Source organism: Typopeltis vanoorti, chromosome 20, assembly GCF_054136105.1.
Source record: "Typopeltis vanoorti isolate ZY-2024b chromosome 20, IOZ_Tvanoo_1.0, whole genome shotgun sequence".
Lineage (NCBI taxonomy): Eukaryota > Metazoa > Arthropoda > Arachnida > Uropygi > Thelyphonidae > Typopeltis > Typopeltis vanoorti.
In genome coordinates this window covers 24853400-24879034 of record NC_143568.1, presented here as the reverse complement: position 1 = coordinate 24879034, position 25635 = coordinate 24853400, and the positions used below count along the sequence as shown (strand labels likewise).

Sequence of the window (25635 nt, the reverse complement as noted above, 5' to 3'; positions counted from 1 at the left end):
TCTGCAATTTATTTGGGGTTATGACATCATGGAAAAATTCCATTATAGATTATAATAAATTTAGTTTAACAAGTGAAAAATAAACTTCCATTATAGATTGAACTACACATTATTAGATTTGCATATTCTTTTCAAGTTACAGTGTAGCAAAGGAATATCAGTGACATCATTTTCTTAGAATACAAAGCTGTGAGAAGAAAATAGTGTTTACAAAAAGAAAAAAATAAGTGAAATATAACATATAAAGTTGATTGATCACTAACTTTGTAGTGTTTATTTACACTTTAAATATTAAGATAACACTGTATTTCAGAGAAACATAAGTTACATTTACCTCAGCAGCATATTGCAGCCTTCTTTTGGTCCTGATTACACTTTCCATCATCTAGGATTTTCTCCACTAGTTTGTGATAATATGGCTTAGACATTCTGAATCATTAGTTCTTTCTTCTACATAACCAACAGTTCATGTACCATTTCATCTGGCTACATCTGACATCCCAGTTCATCCCAAATTTGTGCAGGTCAGGCAACTTTTTCCAATAATTTTTCCTTATGTTGAAAGAGTTATGGATCTGTTCCATACAACTGTCACAATGCAAGAAGCGCTACACTGATTGGCAGTATTGCACATCTAGTGGTGTTTATTTTTCTGGTGTTACATCTAAAGGTCCAAGTTCATAGCAGGACAAATGGCCCCACTTCTGCCACCAAACTTCACAGTTTATATGATATCCACAGGTGAAGGACATTCTCTATCTGCTATACCATTCTAAAAGATGTAATGTGATTCATCACTCTACTGACAGTATGCAAATGTACAGCCAACTTTGGGGGGATATAGCTGTTTTCCTTATATACACCATAATAAGTCACATATGACAACAGGAATGTATACATCTGTGTGTCTCATTTAAAAACAGGAGTATCCCAATACTTTTGATGTATACAATTTTTTCCTTTCTTCTCTCAAATAAATTAACTGACCAACTAGTAATTATAAATCTGCGTGTTTTCCTTATACAGTAGAATAGGCAACATATGAAATCAGGAATGTACATATCAGTATGTTTCATTCTAAAACATCAGACCAATGTTTTTACTATGTATTTTGTTTTGGGAGTGCTTAAGGGTCAAAGCCAGATAACTGGGAGGAAACTTTCATGTAGCCTTTTAAGAACTGACCATGGCTTTTGAATAACATCCAATCCACACCTTCTCATGGCACACCCTGCTAGGTATCTACATGGATACTGAGCAGGCAAGGAATGGCTGGAAATTTAGGATTTAGATGATCAAAGAGTATTCTTATTGTCTTAAATCATAATGGAAAATGGTAGTGCAATATGGCAAAATTTCATGCTGGCTAGGGTATTGCCCAGATACACAAGTTCCATCCACATTCATCAGGGCAAACAGCAAAAAGTCAACTACTGGAACAATTCCAGAACATACCATTATTCAAGAAAAAAATGAAAGAGTTTGAAAATAAGAACCAAACCTTGGAGATTCCATGGCAAAATCTGAAGAAAACATTCACTGATTCAGTCAGAGAGGCATATGGTAAAGTTGTCTGGAAGGATAGAAAAGTCAGAACTCCATGATGGATAGAGGCAGTCAAGGAAAAGAAGAAAGCATGCTGAAAGTTCCTGGCAAGTAAATCAGCTTTTGCACTTAGAGCAGTGTTTCTGAAAGTGTGATAAACACCTTCAGCGGTATGCAAAACATCTTTAGGGAGTAGAAGGAACTTTTCATCTTTTATTTTTTAAAAATGTGATTGCCTTTTTTGTAATATATATTTTTTGTTGCTACATTGTTAGAAATAAGTGCAAGTCTATTCTATAATTCATTTTTCAATAACTAAAAAAATCAAAGGAAGCGCAAGTTTCCAGGCTTGAATAACTGCAGCAACAAATTTGGTATGAAAATGAGCAATAAAAAGATAGACAATTAATACAGGTAGAAACATTGAAAATGTCACCTGCATCCTGAATAGAGGACCAATAGAACAAGTAAAACATTTTAGCTATATAGGCATAATTTTTAGTGAAGATGGCAAATTAAATATGCACATAGATAACAGAATTATCAAAACTGGTATGGTAGAAAGTGAACTGAATAAATTTATATTATTATTATTATTATTATTCAGGCCTCCATGGAGTCAAAAGACTCATCGTGGGAGGTCCTTCCTAAGAACATAAAGTCTGTCAAGACTCATCGAGGGGAGGTCCCCCCTAAGAAACACAAAGTCTATCATACCACTCTTTAAACTCATTGACCGTTCTCGCTCCCACCACTCCATCAGGCAATGCATTCCACGGTTCAACCACTCTCCACGCAAAAAAAACCACTCCTTACCCTCTTGCTCGCAGTTTCCTTTCGTAACTTCCAGGGATGGCCTCTTGTCATCACTCCTCCTTCAAGCCAAAGAACTCCCCAGTGTCAACCCTGTAACCACCTCTCAACAGTTTAAAAGTCTCAATCATATCACCTCTCCTTTTTCTATCCATCAAACTCTGCAGTCCACATTCCCTCAGCCAATCCTCATAACTATCCTTGTACAGTCCTGAAACTATCTTTGTCATCTGTCTTTGTATCCTTTCCACAGTTAATTTATCCCCTTCAAATCCTGGGGACCAAATCTGAGAACAATAGTCCAAGTGTGGTCTGATCAGAAACTTATACAACGGAATGATAACCCTCTTATCTCTGCAGGTCAGTGTCCTTCTCATAATTGCAGCAATCCTCTGTGATACCTTCACTACCTTTGCAATATGTCCCCTAAACTTCAGGTTTCTATCAATCATCAACCCCAGATCTCTTGTCTCCCCTACTTCCTCCAGTATAACTCCTCCCATAGAGTATGCAGCATCCCATCGATGTTTCCCAAACCTCAAGACCTTACATTTTGCTGCATTAAACTGACACCCCCATTCATTTGCCCATCTATCTAGCTTATTTAAATCCTCTTGTAGAACAGAGAAATCAGTCAAAACTCTAAACTAGCTGTATACAAGGCAGTGTTGAAACCAAATTTAACCAATGGATCTGAGAGCTTTAGAAAAAAAAAAAAACACTTGATCAAAGACTAGAGACATATATATATATATATATATATATATATATATAAGAAAGATTAAGAAAGTGAACAGATGGCATTAATGGCAGTATCATATTAAAAATGAGGATATTAGGAAAGAAGCTGACATTGTTAGCATTTAGGAATGGTGATCAGTATGGCCACTTAAACAGAATGGAGAGAGAAGATTAGCATAACAAGTATTCTTTGCCAGTATGGCAGGAAAAACACTTAGAGAAATAATAAGATCCAGATGGATTGATACAGTGAGAAATACCTCAGAAGACAGAAATATAAGATCTAATAATAATGAAGTCTTGACAGATAACAGATTAATTTGGAGGAAAATTGTCAATAAGAAGTTATTAATGATGTAACTTTTTCATGTAGTACTATCATATTCTGTACACTCCTTGAAGGTATATGTCAGAACTTGATGATGTTAGTACCTCCTTATGCCTAGTACTGATTATCTCACTTCAATTTATGGAGTGAGAAACTACATTCTACTTTTTTTTGGTCATTCTCCTGCTTGCTTGCATTGAGAATGGTTGCACACGTGAATGTGTGTGTGTGTGCACCTCCCCCCCCCCCTTCCAAAAGCTATACTTTCCCTGACTCTTTGTATTTCCAAACTCTCACTAAGCAATATTTCCTCCAGACACCTAACTCCAGATCTATTGATGTACAATCATCACTTATATAAAAGCCCCCTCCTTTCATCAAATTTGTTTCACAGTTCCACCAACTGTAAGCCATTCCTGACTGCTTCTAATAGTCTGCTTTTTCCTTACTTAAATATAAAGAGCTAATAAGCTTCATTTCGGTGATATAAACATTATTTAAATTAAGGGGATATTAAATCCCACATTGTTTTAAAATTGAATAAGAAACTCAAAGATTGGAATCAGAGAGTTTCTTGCTGAATATAGTAAACTATAAAAGTATCGGCACCGGACAACTCGTAGCAAAGGCGGTGAAGTTCTGATCGCTATTCTTAGGTATTTCCCATAATGTAAAAACACATTTCCTAGGAAATGTATGCTGTTATTACATTATGGTGGAAGGTCACTACCCAGACCGGTTTCAGCCTTTTTTGAGGCTTCATCAGTGAGTAGCTAGACCAATTAATACCAAAGTGTATAGCGAAAAGAACTTATATACTCTGCTATACGAGTTTCCAAACAGGTGCAACCATTAAGTTACTTAAATATAAAGAGCTAATAAGCTTCATTTCGGCAATATAAACATTATTTAAATTAAGTTTCCCATAATGTTTTACATTATGGGAAATACCTAAGAATAGCGATCAGAACTTCACCTCCTTTGCTACGAGTTGTCCGGTATTGTACTACGTACTAGGGTCACTTGCATTAGCTCACGCTAGTGGTCGCTAATACTTTATAGTTTACTATATTCGGCAAGAAACTCTCTGATTCCAATCTTTGAGTTTCTTATTCGGTTTTAAAACAATGTGGGATTTAATATCCCCTTAATTTAAATAATGTTTATATCGCTGAAATGAAGTTTATTAGCTCTTTATATTTAAGTAACTTAATGGTTGCACCTGTTTGGAAACTCGTATAGCAGAGTATATAAGTTCTTTTCGCTATACACTTTGGTATTAATTGGTCTAGCTACTCACTGATGAAGCCTCAAAAAAGGCTGAAATCGGTCTGGGTAGTGACCTTCCACCATAATGTAATAACAGCATACATTTCCTAGGAAATGTGTTTTTACATTATGGGAAATACCTCAGAATAATGATCAGAACTTCACCACCTTTGCTACAAGTTGTCCGGTATTGTACTACGTACTAGGGTCACTTGCATTAGCTCACGCTAGTGGTCGCCGATACTTTATAGTTTACTATATTCAACAAGAAACTCTCTGATTCCAATCTTTGAGTTTCTTATTCAGTTTTAAAACAATGTGGGATTTAATATCCCCTTAATTTAAATAATGCTTTTTCCTTCCTTAACATCATGACCACCACTCATGAGCATGCTCAGTATGTTTCTCTTTATGGTCCTTCCACATCAAACTCTAACCATACAACAATCTATTTAAATTGGCCTGTAAAGCAGAATCTGTTTTACTCCTCATAGTTTCCCTAAGCTTTGTACATCATCTGCAGACATATGCATATTCGCATGTAAATCTCTCCAAATATCATTAACATACAGGCTAAGCCCAAAACAGAACGACTGAGGTATACTAGTACTGACTTCATTTTTCTGGGATATTCTTCCACATGCACAATTTGTAGTAATGTATAAACAGACTTTGAAAAATCTAATCTAATCTAACCTAATCTTTGTACCAAATATTTAATGAAGTGCTATCATCTTATCAACAACGATCATTTTAACAGATGCATGAATCATAGGAGGTAGGTTCCAAAAGTGTTTCTGGCCTGACATACAAAATATGCACCAATTTTAAAATGACATGTGTAATAGATAGAACCATCTATGGGGAGATCATTATACCAGTTTCAACTCTCTACCTGCGTCATTCACTTGGAGTTTAACTAACACGTGTTCCTGCAAGTTTTTAGAGCTTTGCCAAGGGATTCAGAGAGAAGTACTGGAATCCATTATCACTGGGGAAGAAACCATGGTCCTTCATTATAATCCTCTTTCCAAATAGAGTGGCACAAACCGGTGAAGTACTGCCAAGAAAAGCTAAGTTTTTCTTGGCACTGCCAGGGAGTTTTCTCGATTGACATTGACTTCAAGGAAAGGAATACTACTGTGAATGCAGGATATTATGCTTCACTCATGTAAACTGTGTGATGCCATAAAGGAGAATAGACAAGGAATGTTGAGTCATGGTATTCGGCTCCTTCACGACAATGCTCCAGTCCATATGGCTATTGTTGCGAAGGCCGCAGTGAAGGACTGTGGATTCCAGGAAATTGAATACTTACCCTACAGCCCAGATCTAACTGTGGGTAAGTAACTAACTCTTCTCAAAACTGAAGAAAGACCTTCAAGGAAGAAAATTTGTAGATGACAATGAAGTGAAAGGTGCAGTTTTAGGCCATTTTGCAGACAAAAGTATAGACTATTTTTTCAAGGGCATAGAAATGTTAATTCAAAGATGTCAAAAGTGTGTTGAAGGGAGATTATGTTGAAAAGTGACACAGTTGTTTTCTTTCTATCATCTCTAAAAGTTAGTCAGGCCAGAAACTTATGGAACCACCCTCGTACTAATGTTTTTGAGTTTAAAAACTTTAATTTTAATTAATGTTTTTGAGTTTAAAAACTTTAATTTTAATTAAAGTTTTTAAACTTTAATTAAAATTAAATATAGAGTTTAATTAACTCTATATTGTGACCTTTATATAAAATTCATCCTCAGGAGTATATACATATACACAGTTTGCAAAAGATGCTTTGCAATAGCTTTCCTGCAAGCTGCATGTCTGAAAATTCATGTGACCTGTCTAGAGGGGGGGGGGAAACACTTTATATAATTACATTTGTCCTATTAGGAAAGCCACAGTTTATTGAAAGATTTTGCATTCCTTTTTCTAAAGTTCTGTTGTCTTGTTAATTTATTCTTTCTTATTTACAAGGAATTACTTTTTATATGGGTTGACAGATAATGCTATACATATGCTAAATAGAAAGGATTATTCAGATGAAATAAATTTGTTAGTAACTGCTACTAATACCTACATAGGTCAACTAAGATCCTACAAAGAGGATCAAAAGCAAAACTACTAAGTTACTGAAAGTGATCATGGCCATTTAAGTTGTGAAAAATTCAATGATATGCTATTCTTAATCCTCCAGATCTGCATTGAAAATACTACTTAACGCCGTATAGTGAAAATTATTATTATTATTATTATTATCCAGGCCTCCATGGAGTCAAAAGACTCATCGTGGAAGGTTGTTTTTAGGTTCACTCCTTGAACCAATTGACCAGTCCCACTCCAACCACTCTCTCTCTCAGGCAATGCATTCCAAGGTTCAACCACCCTCCACACAAAGAAACCACTCCTCATCCTCTTGTGCACAGCCTCCTTTCGTAACTTCCAGGGATGGCCCCTTGTCATCGCTCCTTCCCGCCATTCCACCAGTGAAAGAACTCTCCAATATCTACTCTGTAACTGTCTCTCAATAGTTTAAAAGTCTCGATCATATCACCTCTCCTTCTTCTATCCACCAAACTCTGTAGTCCACATTCCCTCAGTCGATCCTCATAACTCATATTGTACAGTCCTGAAACCATCTTTGTTATCCGCCTCTGTACCTTTTCCACAGTCAATTTATCCCCTTCAAATCGTGGGGACCAAATCTGAGAACAATAGTCTAAGTGTGGTCTGATCAGGGCCTTATACAACGGAATGATAACTCTTTTATCTCTGCAAGTCAGCGTCCCTCTCAGTATTGCAGCAATCCTCTGAGTTACCCTCACCACCTTTGTAATATGCTTCCTGAATTTCAGTTTTCTATCAATCATCACCCTCAGATCTCGTCTCCCCTACCTCCTCCAGTACAGCTCCTCCAATCGAGTACGCATCCTCCCATCGATGGATCCCAAACCTCAATACTTTACATTTTGCTGCATTAAACCGATACCCCCATTTATTTGCCCATCTCTCTAGTTTATTCAAATCCTCTTGCAGGGCTGCCCCATCTGCACTATTACTGATAACCCTTCCCAACTTCACACCATCCGCAAACAACTGAATGTCCCCTTGCAATCCATTGACAACATCATCATTGATATAAATATTGAACAATACAGGTCCCAGTACTGAGCCCTGTGGAACCCCACTCGTAAGCTTCTGCTTCCTTGATGTTGCCCCATCATACACAACTTTCTGATACCTATCAGTAAACCAATCCTGAATACATTTGACTAACCCGACATTTAAACCCATGTGCTGCAACTTAAATATCAGCTTATCACGTGGCACCATGTCAAATACCTTCAAAATCCAAACAATTGCAGTATATGCCTTTCCCTCATCTAATGTTCTTGTAACTTTATTATAAAAGACAATCATATTCAAGTTGCAGCACATGGGTTTAAATGTCGGGTTAGTCAAATGGATTCAGGATTGGCTTACTGATAGGTATCAGAAAGTTGTGTATGATGGGGCAATATCATGCAGCGGCACTATCTTACCTTTCTTCCATTCCCTAGGTACCTTTCCTTCAGCCAGACTTTTAATGAAAAGCCAGGTCAACAGAGCTGTCAGTTCTTTAGCAGATTCTCTCAAAACCTGTGGTGAAATACCATCCAGTCCAACAGCTTTATTGGTATCCAGAGTACTCAGTATTTGGAACACACTCTCCTCTTGCACCTCTAAACCCCTGATCCTGCCCTATCCCTCTAGTATTAAAACCTCCTCCAAAATGAAATTCTCCAACAAATTGCTCATTGAACAACTCCACCTATGTCCTCTGCATCAGTCACTCTATTCCCATTTTTATCCCGCAATGTCATTCTTCCACAATCGTTTCTCCGCCTACTGGCCACATAGCTAAAAAATTCTTCCCTAGAATTTTCTTTGGATCTTAGTGCCAATCTCTTCTCATATTCCAGTTTTGCCTTCCTCCCTATTCTGAGTCACTCTCCTGGCCTGCGTCTTATATTCTTCGTGTATCTGTCCTCCACCCCTCTCCTTGTATATCTTCCATAATCTCTTTTTCAACTGCAGTTTCTGTTTGATATTGTTTGTCATCCACTTTACACCAAATTGTGTCCGCTTCTTCACCCATGGAATACAGCTTACTATTGCTGCTAATGATATCCTGGCCTTCAATTCTGCCCTCCATGGAACTGCCCCTAGTTGATACCTAAGACTACTATAATCATCTGCCTTATAATTCCACATATGTTCCCTTTTCTTTGATACACCTGCATGTCTGTTCATCTTCCAAGTCAAAACCACATGGTCACTCTCTCCAACTGGTGGGAGAGATGTCATCTCACTTATTATCAGCTCTTCTGATGCTATGACCAACTCCAAAACTCTTGCACCTCTTGTTCCCTTCATCACATGCTGCTGAAGACATTTGTCCCTCAAGAATTCCAGAAATTCTATCCCATTCTTGCTACTTGCATTTTCCTCTTCCCAGCTTATACTGCTGTAGTTAAAATCTTCCATAATAATCATTCTTTCACAATTTCTTTCATTTGCACTTGCCAAGCTCAACTGCCTAAACATCTCCTGGTCCCCACCCTCTGTGCTCCCTGGTTTATAGCAACACCCCAATAAATATCCCTTGGCCACTTCTGCCTCACACCATATGCTTTCAAAACCATTTTTGTCACTGCCTACCAGAACCTCTACTCTAAGAGGATATGTCATCACTTATCATAAGCAGTACTCCACCACCATGTTTTCCTTTCCTATCCTGCCAAAAAATTTTATTTTAAAACCAAAGTTCTGGTTTCAGTAAACAGATAATGACATAATTTGGGTCTTTTGCAGCTAAGCCCTGAAATGTTTCCTGAGCTGTTTATTAAACAAATAACACAGATGCATATAGTTCATGATATAAATAGAGAAATAAAGTTCCTATGGATAAACTTGTAACAATACAATACAGTTCTCTTAGAAATCTCCTGGGCTGTCTATCGTTCAGCTGTATACCACAAACCTACAAGCTGATACACTCTCAAGAAGAGAGCTATAAGAATTTGCTCCAATAAGAAGGAACTCCAAACAGAATTAAATTTTATTAAATCAGTCTTTTCAACCAAGTATATAATAATAATTTAACAGAAAAAATTCTCATATAAAAATAAAACACAACAGAGCAACAATTACACCAAGGCTATGTATCTATACCCTATTAAAATGTTCTCATCTCATCTTCATTATACCCTCTTTTACCTTGCGGTGTTGAGGGTTTTTTTATTTATCATCGGATCTCAAATCATCCACAGGATAAGGTGGTCAGCCCTATACCCCAGTGTATCTTATGTCCTGTAGTGTTGTGTTCTCAAGGCCTGCTTTGTGGGATGAAAACCCCCAGGATAAACTGGGGAAAAAACCCTACTATCCACGCCCAAGAATGGCTAACTTGGCAATGGCTGAGGAAGATCCTTCAGCTCCTCATGTCACCGATGGGAATCGAACCTAGGACACTCCTTCCCCAGGCATATAGTTGTGAAGCACACAGCCACTAGGCTAACCGCATGGACTTTAATAAAAGGTTTATCAAAAATAAAAAAATAAAATCTAGAAATTATAAAAATCTAATATCTAGGGACACTACTCTTTAATTTGTATATTAATGATATAGAGAATGATTTAAGGGAAGGAGATATTCAATTGGTTGCAAAACTGGGTATGGCAATAATAGTTGATAAAGGTGATGATATCCTACAGGATGATTTAAATAAATTGACATTGTGGATGAAGGACTGTCAATTTAACATTGCAAAATCTAAGGTTATGCACTGTGGGTTGAAAAGGTTATCATATTAATGGTATTGGATTACAGGAAATCAATGAGACCAGGGACTTGAGGGTAATGGGTGGACAGAGAGTTGAAGTTCAGAGTATACTGCAAAAAAAGCTTACAGAATAGATTAAAGGATTAGTTGGATGTTGAAAAACGTACTGACAAGTAAAGATAAGGAGGCTATTATCCTTCTTTATAAGGTTATGTTTCAGCCACATCTGAATCGTAACCTAATGATTCAGATGTACTCTGCACAGATTTGGTCACCTGAGTTTCTTGAGGATCAGGAAGTGGCAGAGAGGTTTCAGAAATGAGTAACCAAGCTGGTGAAAGGTGGAATGCTTCCTATTTTGAAGGTATGTGGGTTGCAAAGTTTAGTTGACAGGTGAAGGAGAGGGAACATGAGAGAAACTTATAAGTTACTAAAGGGATTCTACAAAATTGATACACAAAAATTTTTTAGATACATGAGAAGTAGAAGAGAAAAAGGGGTTATCCCTGGAGGATGTGTAAAAGTGTAGTTGGCGGGTGTGTGTACACTAGCTTCGAGCATGGTGAATGAGTGGAATGGATTGCTAGAGGTAGTTTTGAGTGCCCTGATGATGAATAAGTTTAAGGAGAAGTATGATAGACATGAATAATAGTTAGTGTGAGTCTCCTGCTATGTGTCTTTACTACATGGAAATACCTCATATTTAAAATTCTGATCTCTGGAATGAATTTGTTTCTGTTAAATTTAGTTCTTTACTAGCACCTAAACATGGCATTCATCTCCTTTCCACCAAACTCTTCATTCCATGTCATAGCTCTCCAAGCTGTCTTCTGAGTGTACCACTGTCATCATCATCGTAGTTCCTTGTAGGCTACCACCCACATGATCGCCTCATGGTCACTCTCACCAACTAGGGATGGGGATTTCATACCCCATTCTCAATAACATCCTTTAATGAGATGATCAAATCCAAGTTTCTCAATCCTCAGGCATTCTCTATTATATACTACCTTATTTAGTATATATACTACCAATAGCTTAGATTTATTCTCTTTTTGCCAAGACAGACATCTCTTTATTCCAAACCTCTTCACTGCATACTATTATTAATTAAAATCACCCATAATGATCAATCTTCTCTGGTTTATTAAGCCAGTTTTACCATACATTTCCTTTTTGCCACCCACTATATTCCCCAGCTTACTGAAACATCCAACTAAATATTTTATCTTGCCAATTTCACTTCACATTATACTGCTGCAAAACCACTGTCACTATTTCCTATTTTGGGTCTCCTCCTCCTTGAGAGGCCACAACTCCTCTGCTATCATCAACAGCACTTACCCACCCTTATTGCCCTTTATATCCTCATGAAAAACACCATACCCATCCACCATTATTTCCAGCAGGATATTATTTTCATTTAGTTATGTTTCATTTATTTTGATAATTTTCAGGACAATGAATGCATTTCAATGCATCAGTTTCATCCCACTTATTTCTGATTCTACTGGTATTTGTAAAGAAACATTAATTCATTGTTGGATATATAAATAGTCCTATCTATGCTACCTCTCAGCTGTGACTTCTCTGTAGTTGCTGTTGGCCATTCCTCTCACTCATCGCCTGCGTTATATTTTCCCCCAGCCTCAAGTACTGTGATTTCATGCCAGCCATCCTATTTCTATGTTGATTATTTTCATTTACACATTTATCACTGCTTTCAGGATTCATGTGCTTTATACTATACCTCTTCTGTTCACCCTAACTCTTTTATCTTGCATTTTTTCACTTTCATCTCTTACATTACTTCTTCATTCACAAGCACTTTTTTTAGTGTCTCCCCCTCCCCTACCCTATTCTTCTACATTGCTTCTTAATCCTCAGATCTGTCCACCTCTGTCATTACTCTCCATTCCAGGAATAGCCTTTCCAGCTAACTCAAAACAAGTCATTCAAATATACTCCATCACTTTTATACAGTTCCATCTAGCCTTCCAATTCATCCCACATATTTACAAATTGCACTCTTTCTTCTGAAACAACTTTAGCATGCATTTGCAAAGAGTGATTGGGTGTCAGATAAGTACCAACAGGTTGTGAATTTATTATTATTACCCTAAGACCCCATGGAGTCTAGAACTCATCTAGGAGGTCCTTTTCTCATACACATACACTGCTCATCATACCGTGCTTTAAACACGTTCAAATTCTCTGCAGACACCACACTCTTAAACAAGACATTCACAACTCAGCATGCAAAAAAACCTGCTTCTAACTCCCTTGTTCACATCCTCTTTATAGAACTTCCAGGAATGACCTCTTATTCTCTCCTGATCTCCCACTTTATGAAAAACCTCTTCAACATTTATCCTATAACAACTTCTTACCAACTTGTATGTATCTATCATATCACCCCACTTCCTCCTATCCACTAGACTTTGCAAATTGCATCTTCTCAACCTTTCTTCATATTCAACATTCTAGAGATAAGCAACTATTTTGTTCAATAGATAAATAATAATAGTTCATAATTTCTTTGTAGAAGCAAAGAGGTTATGAGTCCCTCATATGAAGCCTTGATCAAGCCACATATGGACTACTCTGCCGAATCTGGTTCACCTAACTTTCAATGGGAGTGAAGATATCTTATTTGTTGAGAGAGAGAAAATCCAGAGATGATTCATGACATCAGATCTTTAGATTCTGAGGTATGAAAACAGATTTTGAAAATGCAATTTGTGGAATCTTGTGAATAGAAAAAAATTAGGGGGGAAGAAAATACGATTGAAACATATAATTGGCGAGAGGCTGCTACCAGATTAATAGGTAGGTCTGCCACAGAGCTAAGAGAGAAAAAGGTAGAACAAATGCCAACTCTGGAAGCTGCATAAGGAGAGCAAAAGCAAGGAGGTGAAGAGTAGGTTCTCTATATGGAGAATGGGTAGTGAGAGGAATGCACTGCCACAGTGTGGTGCATATGGAAAGTGAAAGAGTTTATGGTACAGTTTAGATTGCCTTTTGTATGTGAAGCTTGGTCTCCCACAATGTTTCTTTTGTGTAATTGGAGGTCTGATATTAAGAATAATAAAATATTATTACTGTTATTTTCTCTGGGTATCTCCATGGGGTTAGACTCATCATATGAAATCCATTATTCATACAATATATATCATACCTCTCCTTAACCTCATTCACTGACAAAGCACTCACAACCACTGGCAACCCATTCTGTCCTCGATGCAATAAAAAAAAAAACCTGGTCTTAATACCCTTATACAATTTCTATGGAAATTGTAAAAGGGTATAATCAATCCTATAAAATTTTTTAATAATTTATATGGGTGGGGGGGAAGAAAGTTATGATAAACACCTAGAACAAAAATTAATTAATTTTGTCTTCTTATATATTCTAAAAGAAAAAAAACAAATTATTACAATCTGATGAAGCATGCAGGGTAAAGGGTTTTAAGATATGTTTTTCCTTATGGTTCTATCAGTTGCTTTAATGTCATTTTTGTTCTATGTATTTATCAGAACTTTCCATGTCACCCTTATATGCTTCTATCATGTGTCTTCTTTTCTTCCTGTCAGCTAATTTTTGAAGCACATAGACCTTCAATCTATTCTCATAGGGAAATTTTTATACATTTGCTGCAATCTTTGTCACTCACTTCTGGAGAGAGGCTGCTACCAGATCCTCTCCACCACTTCTTCATCCCCGTTGAATCTGAGTACCCAGATCTGCATCCAGTAGTTGAGGTGTGGCCTTAATAAAGCCTTATAAAGGGGAAAAATAACCTCTCTATCCCCACTTGTCAGTGTGTTCTTCAGCAACCATTTAATCTCTTTTCCTTTAGTGTTACACGGTGAGCAGCATTCATTTCAGACAAATTATGAACTCTACAACCGTGTTATAAATAACTATTTTAATTTCTTGATATTTTGACCTTCATATTAAGGTCATTATCTGGCGTATACACATATATACAGAGACAAGCTGAATTACATTTCACACAGTATGCTAAAACAGTGATTTGATCAACGGTTATTCTCGGAGAACCTATCCTTCAAGCAAATAAAGAAAATCTCATATTCAAATTTCATAGACTAAAAGATACACAATATTTGGAAAACCAATGGATATATTCGAATTACTCTGCAGTGAATGTAAACAACCAACCACAAGCTAGCAATAACAACCACCAACTAGAAGCAAGGAGCAACAGGAGCCACCAACTGCTTTCAAGTAACAGTAACATAGTCAACATATACAACCATGCCTTAAACAAAGATGAACTCTTTCTACTCAGCAAAGGTTTAAACTTTGCAGTAGCACCCAGATCGATTAACAAACTGGATTTTATTTATTATATTGAAAGAGGCTTAAGATTCATCCCAACTACCATAGCAGATAAAATATGTTTAGAAACCGCTAACATTTTAAATGTAAAGTGTAAGAAAACAATAACGAGTAGTGTAAAGCGTAAGAAAACAATTAACAGCAGTGAAATCACTAAAATCAAATCCGGACATCATAATTTCTAGAGCCGATAAAGGCAATGCCACAGTTATTTTAAATCAAACCACATATTTAGAAAAAATGAACCTGATAGTCTTGGACAACAGTACCTATCAACTTGTTAACAATGACCCAACCAACTCTTTCTACTCAGCAAAGGTTTAAACTTTGCAGTAGCACTCAGATCGATTAACAAACTGGATTTTATTTAATAAAATGAAAGAGGCTTAAAATTCATCCCAACTACCATAGCAGATAAAATATGTTTAGATACCGCTAACATTTTAAATGTAAAGTGTAAGAAAACAATAACGAGCAGCCTAACGAAACATGAATTAACAGCAGTGAAATCACTAAAACCAAATCCGGACATCGTAATTACTAGAGCCGATAAAGGCAATGCCACAGTTATTTTAAATCAAACCACGTATTTAGAAAAAATGAATCTGATAGTCTTGGACAACAGTACCTATCAACTTGTTAACTATGACCCAACCAACAGAATAAAAAAGAAAACAGAGAAGCTACTTAAATCAGTCACTACATGACCCAAAGATACAATCAAAAAATTACTTCCAGACTAAGCTCATTCTCCGAGAATCTACGGTCCACCAAAGATTCACAAACAAAACACACCACTCCAGCTGATAGTTGAAGGTATAGACAGCCCTGACTATCACCTAGCCAAGAAATTAGCTTCAACACTCAAGGAGTTGGTAGATCATTCCCCCTTCTATATCAGAAACACACAACACTTTATAAACATAATCAAATACATTACATTAGAAAAAGATGATTTATTAGTCAGTTTTGATGTCTCTGCCCTCTTCACAAATGTCCCAATTAATGATACAGTCCATCTTTTACAGGACAAATTCCCTCCCGATATCACGGTGCTCTTTGCGCATGTATTACGTTCTGGTTATTTTGTGTGGCGAAACGCTTTATACCTACAAAAAGAAGGCACAGCCATTATCCCCCCCCCCCCCCCCCATTGCTAACGTTTATATGGAATATTTTGAACAACGTGCTCTAGATTCCTCTCCTTTAAAACCCAAAGTCTGGTTTAGACGTTGACGATGTTTTCGCTATCTGGCCCCATGGCCGCCAGACACTAGACACTTTCCTCAGCCACCTAAACAAACAACACAAACGCATACAGTTCACAATTGAGATTGAAAAGCAGAACACACTTCTGTTTCTAGATACACTTGTCACGTGTCTTTCTTCTGGCAGTCTTTCCTTCACTGTTTACCGAAACCGACACATACTGGCCAATATATATACACACATAAACTCCTACCACCACCCAACACAAAAACTAGGTGTTATTAATATTCTAAAAAACAGGGCTTTATAGATTTGCTCCAATGAACAAGCACTTGAAGATGAATTTAAAGTTATCAGCAATACTTTCCTAAAAAATGGTTACAGCCAAAATACTATCAACAGAATTCTCTACAAGACCCACTAAAAAACGAAGATAAACTAGACTACAATAAAACTATAACCATTCCATACATTAAAGGGACATCAGATAAAATAAACAGAATACTACAGAAATACATCCTTAAAGTCACCTTTAATACTGCAAAATTAAAGAGCTTACTCAACTCATACAAAGACCCACTCCCTCTGCTGGCCCACACTGGAGTATACCATATATAGGGGAAACAGGACACACAATTCCTATCAGACAAAAGGAACATAAACGACACATTAAATATAATAACTATGGTGAAGCTGGCCTTTCTGATCATGCCCTGAACACTTTACATAGAATTGACTGGAAAAGCACCAGTTGTTTACATCACACCAAAACATGGTGTAAACGTAAATTTAAGGAAGTCTGTGAGATTCTTATCAACCACTCTAATCTTAACAATAATGATGGTCTAAAAATCCCAAGCATATGGAAGGCACATATTCTACCCACTTAACCTTCCTACCTAAGAGTTAACTATAAATAGGACCATAAGTAATCCATAATCTTAAATCTAATATAACAATTGTCATGTTAAATTAGGACATCATTGTTACCATAAGAAACTTATTTATATGAAAGAATGTTTTGCTGATTTTATCTTAAATAGAATATAGCTCTGATGTATTTTTTTATTAATTAATTAGTTTTTTTTTTGTATTTTTTATTATTTATTTATTTATTTAATTTTTTTTTATATTCTATTCTCACTAGAGGTCATGCCAGTAGAATAACTTGATCAAATCATTGTCTCATTAGCATACTCTGTGAAATGTAATTCAGCTTGTCTTTGTATATATGTGCATACTCCAGATGATGACCTTAATATGAAGGTAGAAACGTCGGGAAATTAAAATAGTTATTTATAACATAGTTGTAGAGTCCATAATTTGTCTAAAATGAACCATTTAATCTAATGAGCTGTTTTGGCTTACATGTGCAATATGTCTTCTAAACTTCACCTCATCAGTTTTGTGCAGTTCTGTGCTATCAATAAAGTAAACAGCTTGTGATCTCTTCCAAAAGTGCATCGCCTTGCACTTGCCAAATTAAACTGGCAGCCATTTACCTTTGCCCATACTGCTAGTCTAGTGATGCAAAAAATAGTAACTAAAGGTGATGCAAAGGATCTTTGCATCACCTTTAGTTACTATTGCTCTTCCCAGTTCAGTATCATTAGCAAACAACTGAATATTTCCTGTCAAATTTCCTATGTCATTGATATACAAATTAAATAGCAGCAGGCCTTGCTTCACTTTGTTTTGTGTTGCCTTTGTTTGCATATGTTACAAGTCTCATATTGTAATCCCTGACAACGGCTCAGTAACTGATATGAAATATTGGAAGAATTAATGAAAATATTGATTTCTATCCTCCATTTATGTCTCTCAAACACTCAAGAAATTTATTCTTTCTTTATTTCAGTCTATATTACATAGTTAAAATCACTGTAGTGATTACTTTTCTTTTGTTTGTTTATAAATCAATTTGGGAGAATAGTGGCATAGTTTTAAGGCTGCCATAGATTTCTTTGTCACTACTTTCCACATTCCCATACTTATGGCAGCCTCAAAACTACTGCCACTATTCTCCCCCCCCCCCCACCTCCGGTTTCATCTCTACCTTGTCTGGGTGTGAATATTCTGCTTGTATCAACTAACCCTCAGTTCTTGCTCTTCCTACTTCTCTTTTTCTTCATCAAATATGCATTTCCATCTCTAATCTGATTACTGATTAGAATATCATCCTCATCCAGCCATTCAAACTTATTCCAACAGTTTTCAAATGAATGAACCTGATCAGTGTTTCACCTGGCTAATTTCTGTTAATCCTGACATTTGTAAAAAAAAAAAACATTGTATGTCATTTTGGGCTGTGTCCATTCCTACTTGCATCACCCATCACATATAGCTCCTCTGGACCTATGTTTGGCAATTCCTCTCTCTCACCATTTGCCCATACTTTTCTGTGAATTAAAATGTTCCCCTTGCATCCTGCATCATGCCATTCCTTTGTTTTCTGCCCACTTCACTATAACTTCTAGCATCTGCGTTTCTCATGCCATGTCTCTCTGCTACCTTAACTCCTTTTTCTTTCATGTCTGTCTTATGTTCCTTTTATCTCACACTCATATCCACACTACTCACCTTTCTGTTTCATGGAATTCTTCAGAGTCTCCTGTTCTTTCACCTAACCCCTTACTTCTTTATATTTCTTGCTCACTTCTAACATTACTCTCCCATTCAGCAACATCCTCTCCAGTTTACTTTAACCAAATCCATTTAAATGTAATCTATCATCCTTACACAATTTCATTTTTCCCAGAACTCTTTCCACATATTCACAAACTGCATGTTTTTTTTTTTTTTCTCCTTACTCAACTCTGTCAACATAGTATTCGTGATCTTTGCTTGTCATCTCAACTTATCACTATTTTACATGGAAAACATGCTAATGACCTTTCCTACAACATTATTATCTTCAGCTCCATTCAATAATTTCCCAATATTCCTTTTCTCATTCTTCTTAGGTCTAAGCAAATCATTTGTTTCTATCACAACTACCAGTACTGTTACTCACTTATTCCTTATATTCAAAACTTCAATCACCTTATTCATTCTCTTTCCTGAAAAACAAATCTCATACACCATCTCATTCACTACACTCCTACTAATGGAATCCTTATGCACTTCTAATCTTGAATCATTTGTTAAATCTTTCACTTGATCTTTCATTCAATTTTTCCAAATCTTCTATTCATATCTACCAGTCTCCCAATTCCACTCTGCATATTGCTTCATCTCTTGCCTCATCTTCACCTACTCAGCTTTCGAATCTTGCATTGCTTTCTCACTGTCATTCATGTTTTCTATCATGGCATCAGGCTCACTTGATTGTGTACCAGCACTGTGTACTGCCCTCCATCCTTTGTTCAGCATATCTTACCCCCCCCCCCCACTTTCCTATTCTCATTCAAAAACTATAGTTCATTAGAATGTCACACTTCAAGCATACTGATACTCATCCACTTTATTCTTTTCCCTCTTTACATATGCATCTTTTCACATTCTTCCATATATATGCATATTATACTCATGCCAACATGTCATTTTAGAAAAATCTATGCCATACATGTAATTCACTAATGCAACCAATTAAGTAATTTTTTTCTGTGTGTGTGTGATGGATGTGGATGAAAAAAAAAAAAAAAAAAATTTGATTTTTAATTCTTGTTTTTTTGATCATTCACTTGAAATATACCACTGGGAAGGCACCCAGTTCTAATATCAGACCAAAACATGGTATGAATATAAATTCAAGGAAGGCTATGAAATGCTTATCAACTAACCAAATCTCAACAAAAATGATGATTTAAATATCTTAAGGATTTGGATTGCTCACCTACAACCCACGCAGCATCTGGAAAAAAGAAGAATAAATAACCCACATAGAAGAAAAGAAAAGAAATTCAACTGGATAATGACACAGTAACTCTCAGACAACAAACAGAAATTAATAATAACAGGACTAACTATAGGAAACTAGTAATGTCTGTGGTTTTACCAATATACTTATGGAATTTATTTATTTATATATAAATATTTTTTTTCACCAGAGATCAGACTGTGATCAACAGTTAACCAAAGTAGTTATTCTCATGTACCGATGTAACTTGCAATCTACTGTATATACATTGGTGTCCAAAAGCTAAAAACAAGCTACATTTTTATCTGTATATGAAAAAACTTTCATGACTACAGCCAAATGTGGACAGACATAAATTCATTGTCAGCATACTAATAACTTATATTACACAAAAAATGTGTTATAAATTTTGTACAAATGAAATTACAATATGTTTTTGGCAAAGGTTACAAAGTTCCTAAGGAATGTAGTTAAGAAATTAATGTACATGCTTACAGAAACTATGCAGAGAGATTTTTCTGTGTGAAATGTGTCCACAACAAACTGCAGCTCTCATGATGTAGTACCATGCTTAGCACCAAATGATTCAGGAGTTCTTGAGGAAAACTGGCCCACTCCTCCCTCAGAGCAAGGATAAGGTCTTGCTGTTTTCTGGAGGGGGAATTTCATGCAGCAATGCATCTCCCTATGGCATCTGAAATGTGTTCTATGCGGTTGAGATCTAGGGAGCATACTGGTCATTCGATTCGATTAATATCCTTGGTCTCCAGAAGTATCTACACTGCTCATGTATGGTGTGGCATGGCACTGTCATCCATAAAAATGAATTCTTTGCCTACAGCATCATGGAACAATTGCACATGATGCTGAAGAACTTTGTTGCAATATCGTTCACCAGTCATAGTTAGTCATTTTTTCCAGCATTTGTAGCTTGGTGCGTCCATGAAGCATAATGACTCCCCATATCATGATCCCAGCAACACCATATCTATCCCTTTCAAGAACATTCTTGTGATGGAAAGCAGTGCCAGTTTTACTCCAGCCCAAGTGTCATCTAGAAACAGAGGAAAACCAAAAATGACTGTCATCTGTAAAGAGTACATTAGCTCATTTGTGTCTTGTCCAATTTTAATGAATTCAAAACCAGTGAAAATGTGCTGTATGATGATCTGTGGATAAAGTGATGCGGACTAGATGCCATTAGTTGTATAGGCCTACTTCTTGCAGATATTCTCGCAGCAGTGCTTGAATGCAGCCAAACTTGCAAGCTAACTTGCTGTGGTGTTGTAATAACCAAAAATCTGACTTGGTGCTTTGTGGTAGATGAGGGCGACCTCTTAGCAAACATCTCGAACGCATTCTATTGGCTTCAAATATTGTCTTGAGCCTGAATACAACAATATGTAAGATTTCAAACTCTCTGGCAATATCAGTAAGTCTGTAGCCTTTTTCAAGCTTTCCAATAACTTTTCTTTGCATGAAATAATCTAGATGATGTTTTTTTGACATTACAAGACATCCACATTTGCAACTTATTGCTCAGAAAAAGAGCTCTCTTCAAACACAATTCGCTTAGCACAGCCTTTTGCATTTTATTCTGTTGAGTACTATCACGTGACTCTTTTGTGCTTGATTTGAAAATATGAATGTGTACCCACTTCTATTTGAGATTGTAAGTTATACAAATTGCCACAAGCTGATACGTCTGAATTTGTGGTTGTAATCATCAGAAAAAAAGTTTGTCCTTACATTTTGAACACCAGTGTGTGTGTATATATATATATATATATATATATATATATATACACACACACTGGTGTCTATAGATTGTCAAATCTAGAGAAATTTCTCTAGATTCTTCTCATATCAATAACAGCCTAAGTTTCAATCTCTCTGATGCACACGTTGCCTCCGTTCAGTATTGGTGCACTTGCGACAGCGCGTAGTATACATTTGTTTGGAACTCAAGCTCACTTTTTGTTTTCAAACATACTACTGTCTTTTTTGTACTTGTTCTGTTATTACAATTTTAAGTCTCTGTAATTCTTTATATATTTCTTTGATTGTGATACCTGAAGATGTTGATCAATTCAACAAAACTAGTAAACTAGTAGTAACTTTTCAAATATACCATGGCATCTTTTTTTCTCTTGGTATCAGTCATTAAAGTTTTTTCATATATATATATATATATACACACACACACAAGGGTAGTCTGAAAAGTTATCCGTCTAACAATGAAAAAACGAATTTATAATTTCAAAATTATTTTTATTTTTCAACATAATCTCCCTTAAGACTAATACATTTATTCCAGTACCATTATCCCACCCCTGTAGTGGTTCTCAGTAAGATCTGCAAAATACCCATCTACAGCTGCAATCACCTCTTGATTCGAAGAAAAATGCTGACCAGCAAGGAAGAGTTTTAGTTTTGGGAAGAGAGAGAAGTCAGAGGAAGCCAAATCTGGGGAATAGAGGAGGATACTCGTGAGCCAAGCATGGTGGATGTGTGTAAGAAGAGCTTCGGATCGAGATAAGTATTCTTGGAATAATTAAGTATATACAAGTATTTGTTTGAGTAAGAGCTGCTGTAAAAGTTGTGCACTACCAGTATTATTAGTGTGTGGGATTTTTTTTTTGCCTAAACTTAATTACGAAATCGTTATTATTAGACCTTAGAGTAGTAACCGGCAGAGGAAACATTGCAGCGGCTTTGTCATTCCATGACTTCAATTAAGACTTCAGTTCGTTTTGTTAAGTGTGAGGGGAGCTATATGTATTCTTTCAATTATATAAATGATTTGTGGATGTTTAGGACAGATGGAAGGAGGGTGAGTGCGAAGTGTGACCTGAATGAGGATTTGATGAATACTAATATGAAATTGATGACTCTCATCATCAAGTAGCGAGAATGTTGCAGGGAAAATGAGTGCACATTCAAATGAGAAGGATGGTGTGAAAGAGAGGCGAAAGAATGTTAAAAAATCAGTAAAAAAGAAAAAGAGTGATTTAAAAACCATAATGGATGTTAAAAAGGATGAAAGTGAGGTGAGAGAGTGGTGGAAGGAAACGAAATTGAGAGAACAAATGAAACCGGAAATGGCATGACGCAGGAATCGAAAGTGGAAAAAATCAAAAGAATAAATGATAGTGAAAGTTGGACACATGCTGGACCGAAAGTATGGAAACAAAGAAGGATGAATGAGAGTGAAAGTGAGAAGATGGCATTAAAGAGTTAACGAAAGATGAGCAAGTGGCGTTGTATGGCGACTCCATTATTAAAGGGGTACTGGATGATAGGATGCACAAGGTATGTTTTCTGGGTGGTAAAATGAGTAGACTGATTGAGGCATTAGATATGAGGAGGGAGCGAGCAAAGGAGCTGATGGTTTTAATAGATACGAACGATTTGACAGAGGACAAAGAGCACGTCAGAATGGATATCAGGAGGCTGCTTAGAAGGATAAAAGAGAATAGTGTTACAGGAAGGGTAGTCAGCGTGTTGCCTAAGTATGACTATGGTGAGATGAGGCGGAGAGCAAGGATTATGAATGATATGCTGGCAGAAATGTGTGAGGAGACGGGAGTGCAGTTTGTTAATGTGTGGAATGAGTGTGAAGGACGAAGTGAACTGTATGGGAGCGATGGACTGCATTTGAGCGGTTATGGTGTGGGTCACTTGGAGAGACTGCTGCTGGATGGTAGAGAAGTGAGTAGAGTGAGAGAGAATGAATGAGATCAAGCAGGAAGTGATGTGGAAGAGCAAGAGAGTAAGATAGGAGAGATGGAAGACGTGGTTATGAACGAGGAAGTGAGTGGTATGAGTATAGAAAATGAGAGAATGGGTGTGCAAGAGGAGCAGGGAAACGGGCAGGCTCAGAGTGGACAGGGGTACACAGCATGAGAAAGGTGGATGTTCTGAGATGTGTAAACAGGAAAGGAATGGGATGACCTGGGATCAAGAGGAAACAGTTGGAACTGAAAAGGGTTTTAAAATGAATAAGCAGAAAGGGAAATGGCCCCAGTCGAGCATGGAGAGATCGCATCGAGTGAGTGGTATCAGTAGAACTAGCTGTAGATCCAGAAATTAGTATACCATCAATGAGTATATTGATGAATGAGGATTTGATGAATACTAATATGAAATTGATGACTCTCATCATCAAGTAGCGAGAATGTCGCAGGGAAAATGAGTGCACATTCAAATGAGAAGGATGGTGTAAAAGAGAGGCGAAAGAATGTTAAAAAATCAGTAAAAAAGAAAGAGTGATTTAAAAACCATAATGGATGTTAAAAAGGATGAAAGTGAGGTGAGAGTGGTGGAAGGAAACGAAATTGAGAGAACAAATGAAACCGGAAATGGTAGTGACGCAGGAATTGAAAGTGGAAAAAATCGAAAGAATAAATGATAGCAAAAGTTGACATGTTTGACCGAAAGTACGGAAACACAGAAGGATGAATGAGAGTGAAAGTGAGAAGATGGCATTAAAGATCCAGAAATGAGTATATTCATCAATGAGTATATTGATGAATACTAATATGAAATTGATGACTTTTATCATTAAGTAGTGAGAATGTCGCAGGGAAAATGAGTGTTGTGTTTGTATACAAATTGTTAGATTGTGAATGAGGCCTGCCGCTGCTAGACAGACCCTCGTTCAGGATCTAACAAGAACGGAGCCTAAATAAAGAAAATACCTGTACTGCTGGTGAAAATTGTACTAGAAAGAAATAAGGAAAGGGGGGGGGAAGTGTATCATATAATTGTCTATTAAGTGTATATCTATTCACCCAATGGAGAGGAAACATTGTGAAATATTAATATGTGCGAATTAAAAGGAAAATATATATGTGTGTAAATTGGAAGTGGAAAATAATATGTGTAAACAGAAACAGAAGAATAATATGTGTGAGTTGTAACAAACAAAAAAAAAGGGAAATGTTGACAATCAACCCAAGGATAGATTCTATGAACCTGTGCATGCCAAAGTGATGACTAAGAGCCCTAAGGTGATGATGACCTTGATAAACCAATTGTTTAACCTTACAAGCAAGATTTCGCAAATTCTCTGGGAGAAGCTCTCTCACGAGTTCAAGATCAAAGTCTTCAATGCGACCATGACTGTAAGCTGCAGGAGAAAAAGGGAGTTGATGGTCGGAAAATCGAGAGAGTGGGGAAGAAGGTGAAAGAGGTATGACACGAGGAGGAGGTCCGACAAGAAGCTTCCAAGTGCAGACCGAAAAAAAAAAAAGGCTCGGATCCAAAATGAAACCCGAACCGCGATGTCCCTCCTGTAGGGTGCAGAAGTTCCAGACAAGCACCTCAGATGTTCCCCAACGACACCGAAAATCCAGCGCGCATCAATCCATGAGATGGGAACGCAATCTGCAGAGTGAACAAAGGTCCAACCAGGATATGCACATGACTCGCATGTGGTGATTGAGTGAGACTGCATACTGCAAGAAATGGTAAGGTAATTTTGACCTATCTAAAGTTCAAGAGGGAGCGATGAATGAAAAATTCGGTTTAAGCACATTTGCAGAAAGAAAGACTGAGACTATTTTGTTAGTTAGTGGAACTTTTAGGGACATTGGACTGGTAGTCCAAAGAGCCATGTTATGTGGTCCTTACAAAAGGATTTTGTATGTGTATGTTACCTTAGCTATCTCCCTAAAGATACATGACTAG

At 36.8% G+C, this 25635-nt stretch overlaps 1 protein-coding gene across 1 annotated transcript in view; it reads right to left on the bottom strand.

Annotated features, from left to right (window-relative positions):
* Positions 1-25635, bottom strand: part of LOC150095284 (laminin subunit alpha-1-like) — a 1249242-nt gene that overhangs the window by 156089 nt on the left and 1067518 nt on the right. The gene's annotated exons all lie outside the window — the stretch shown is intronic.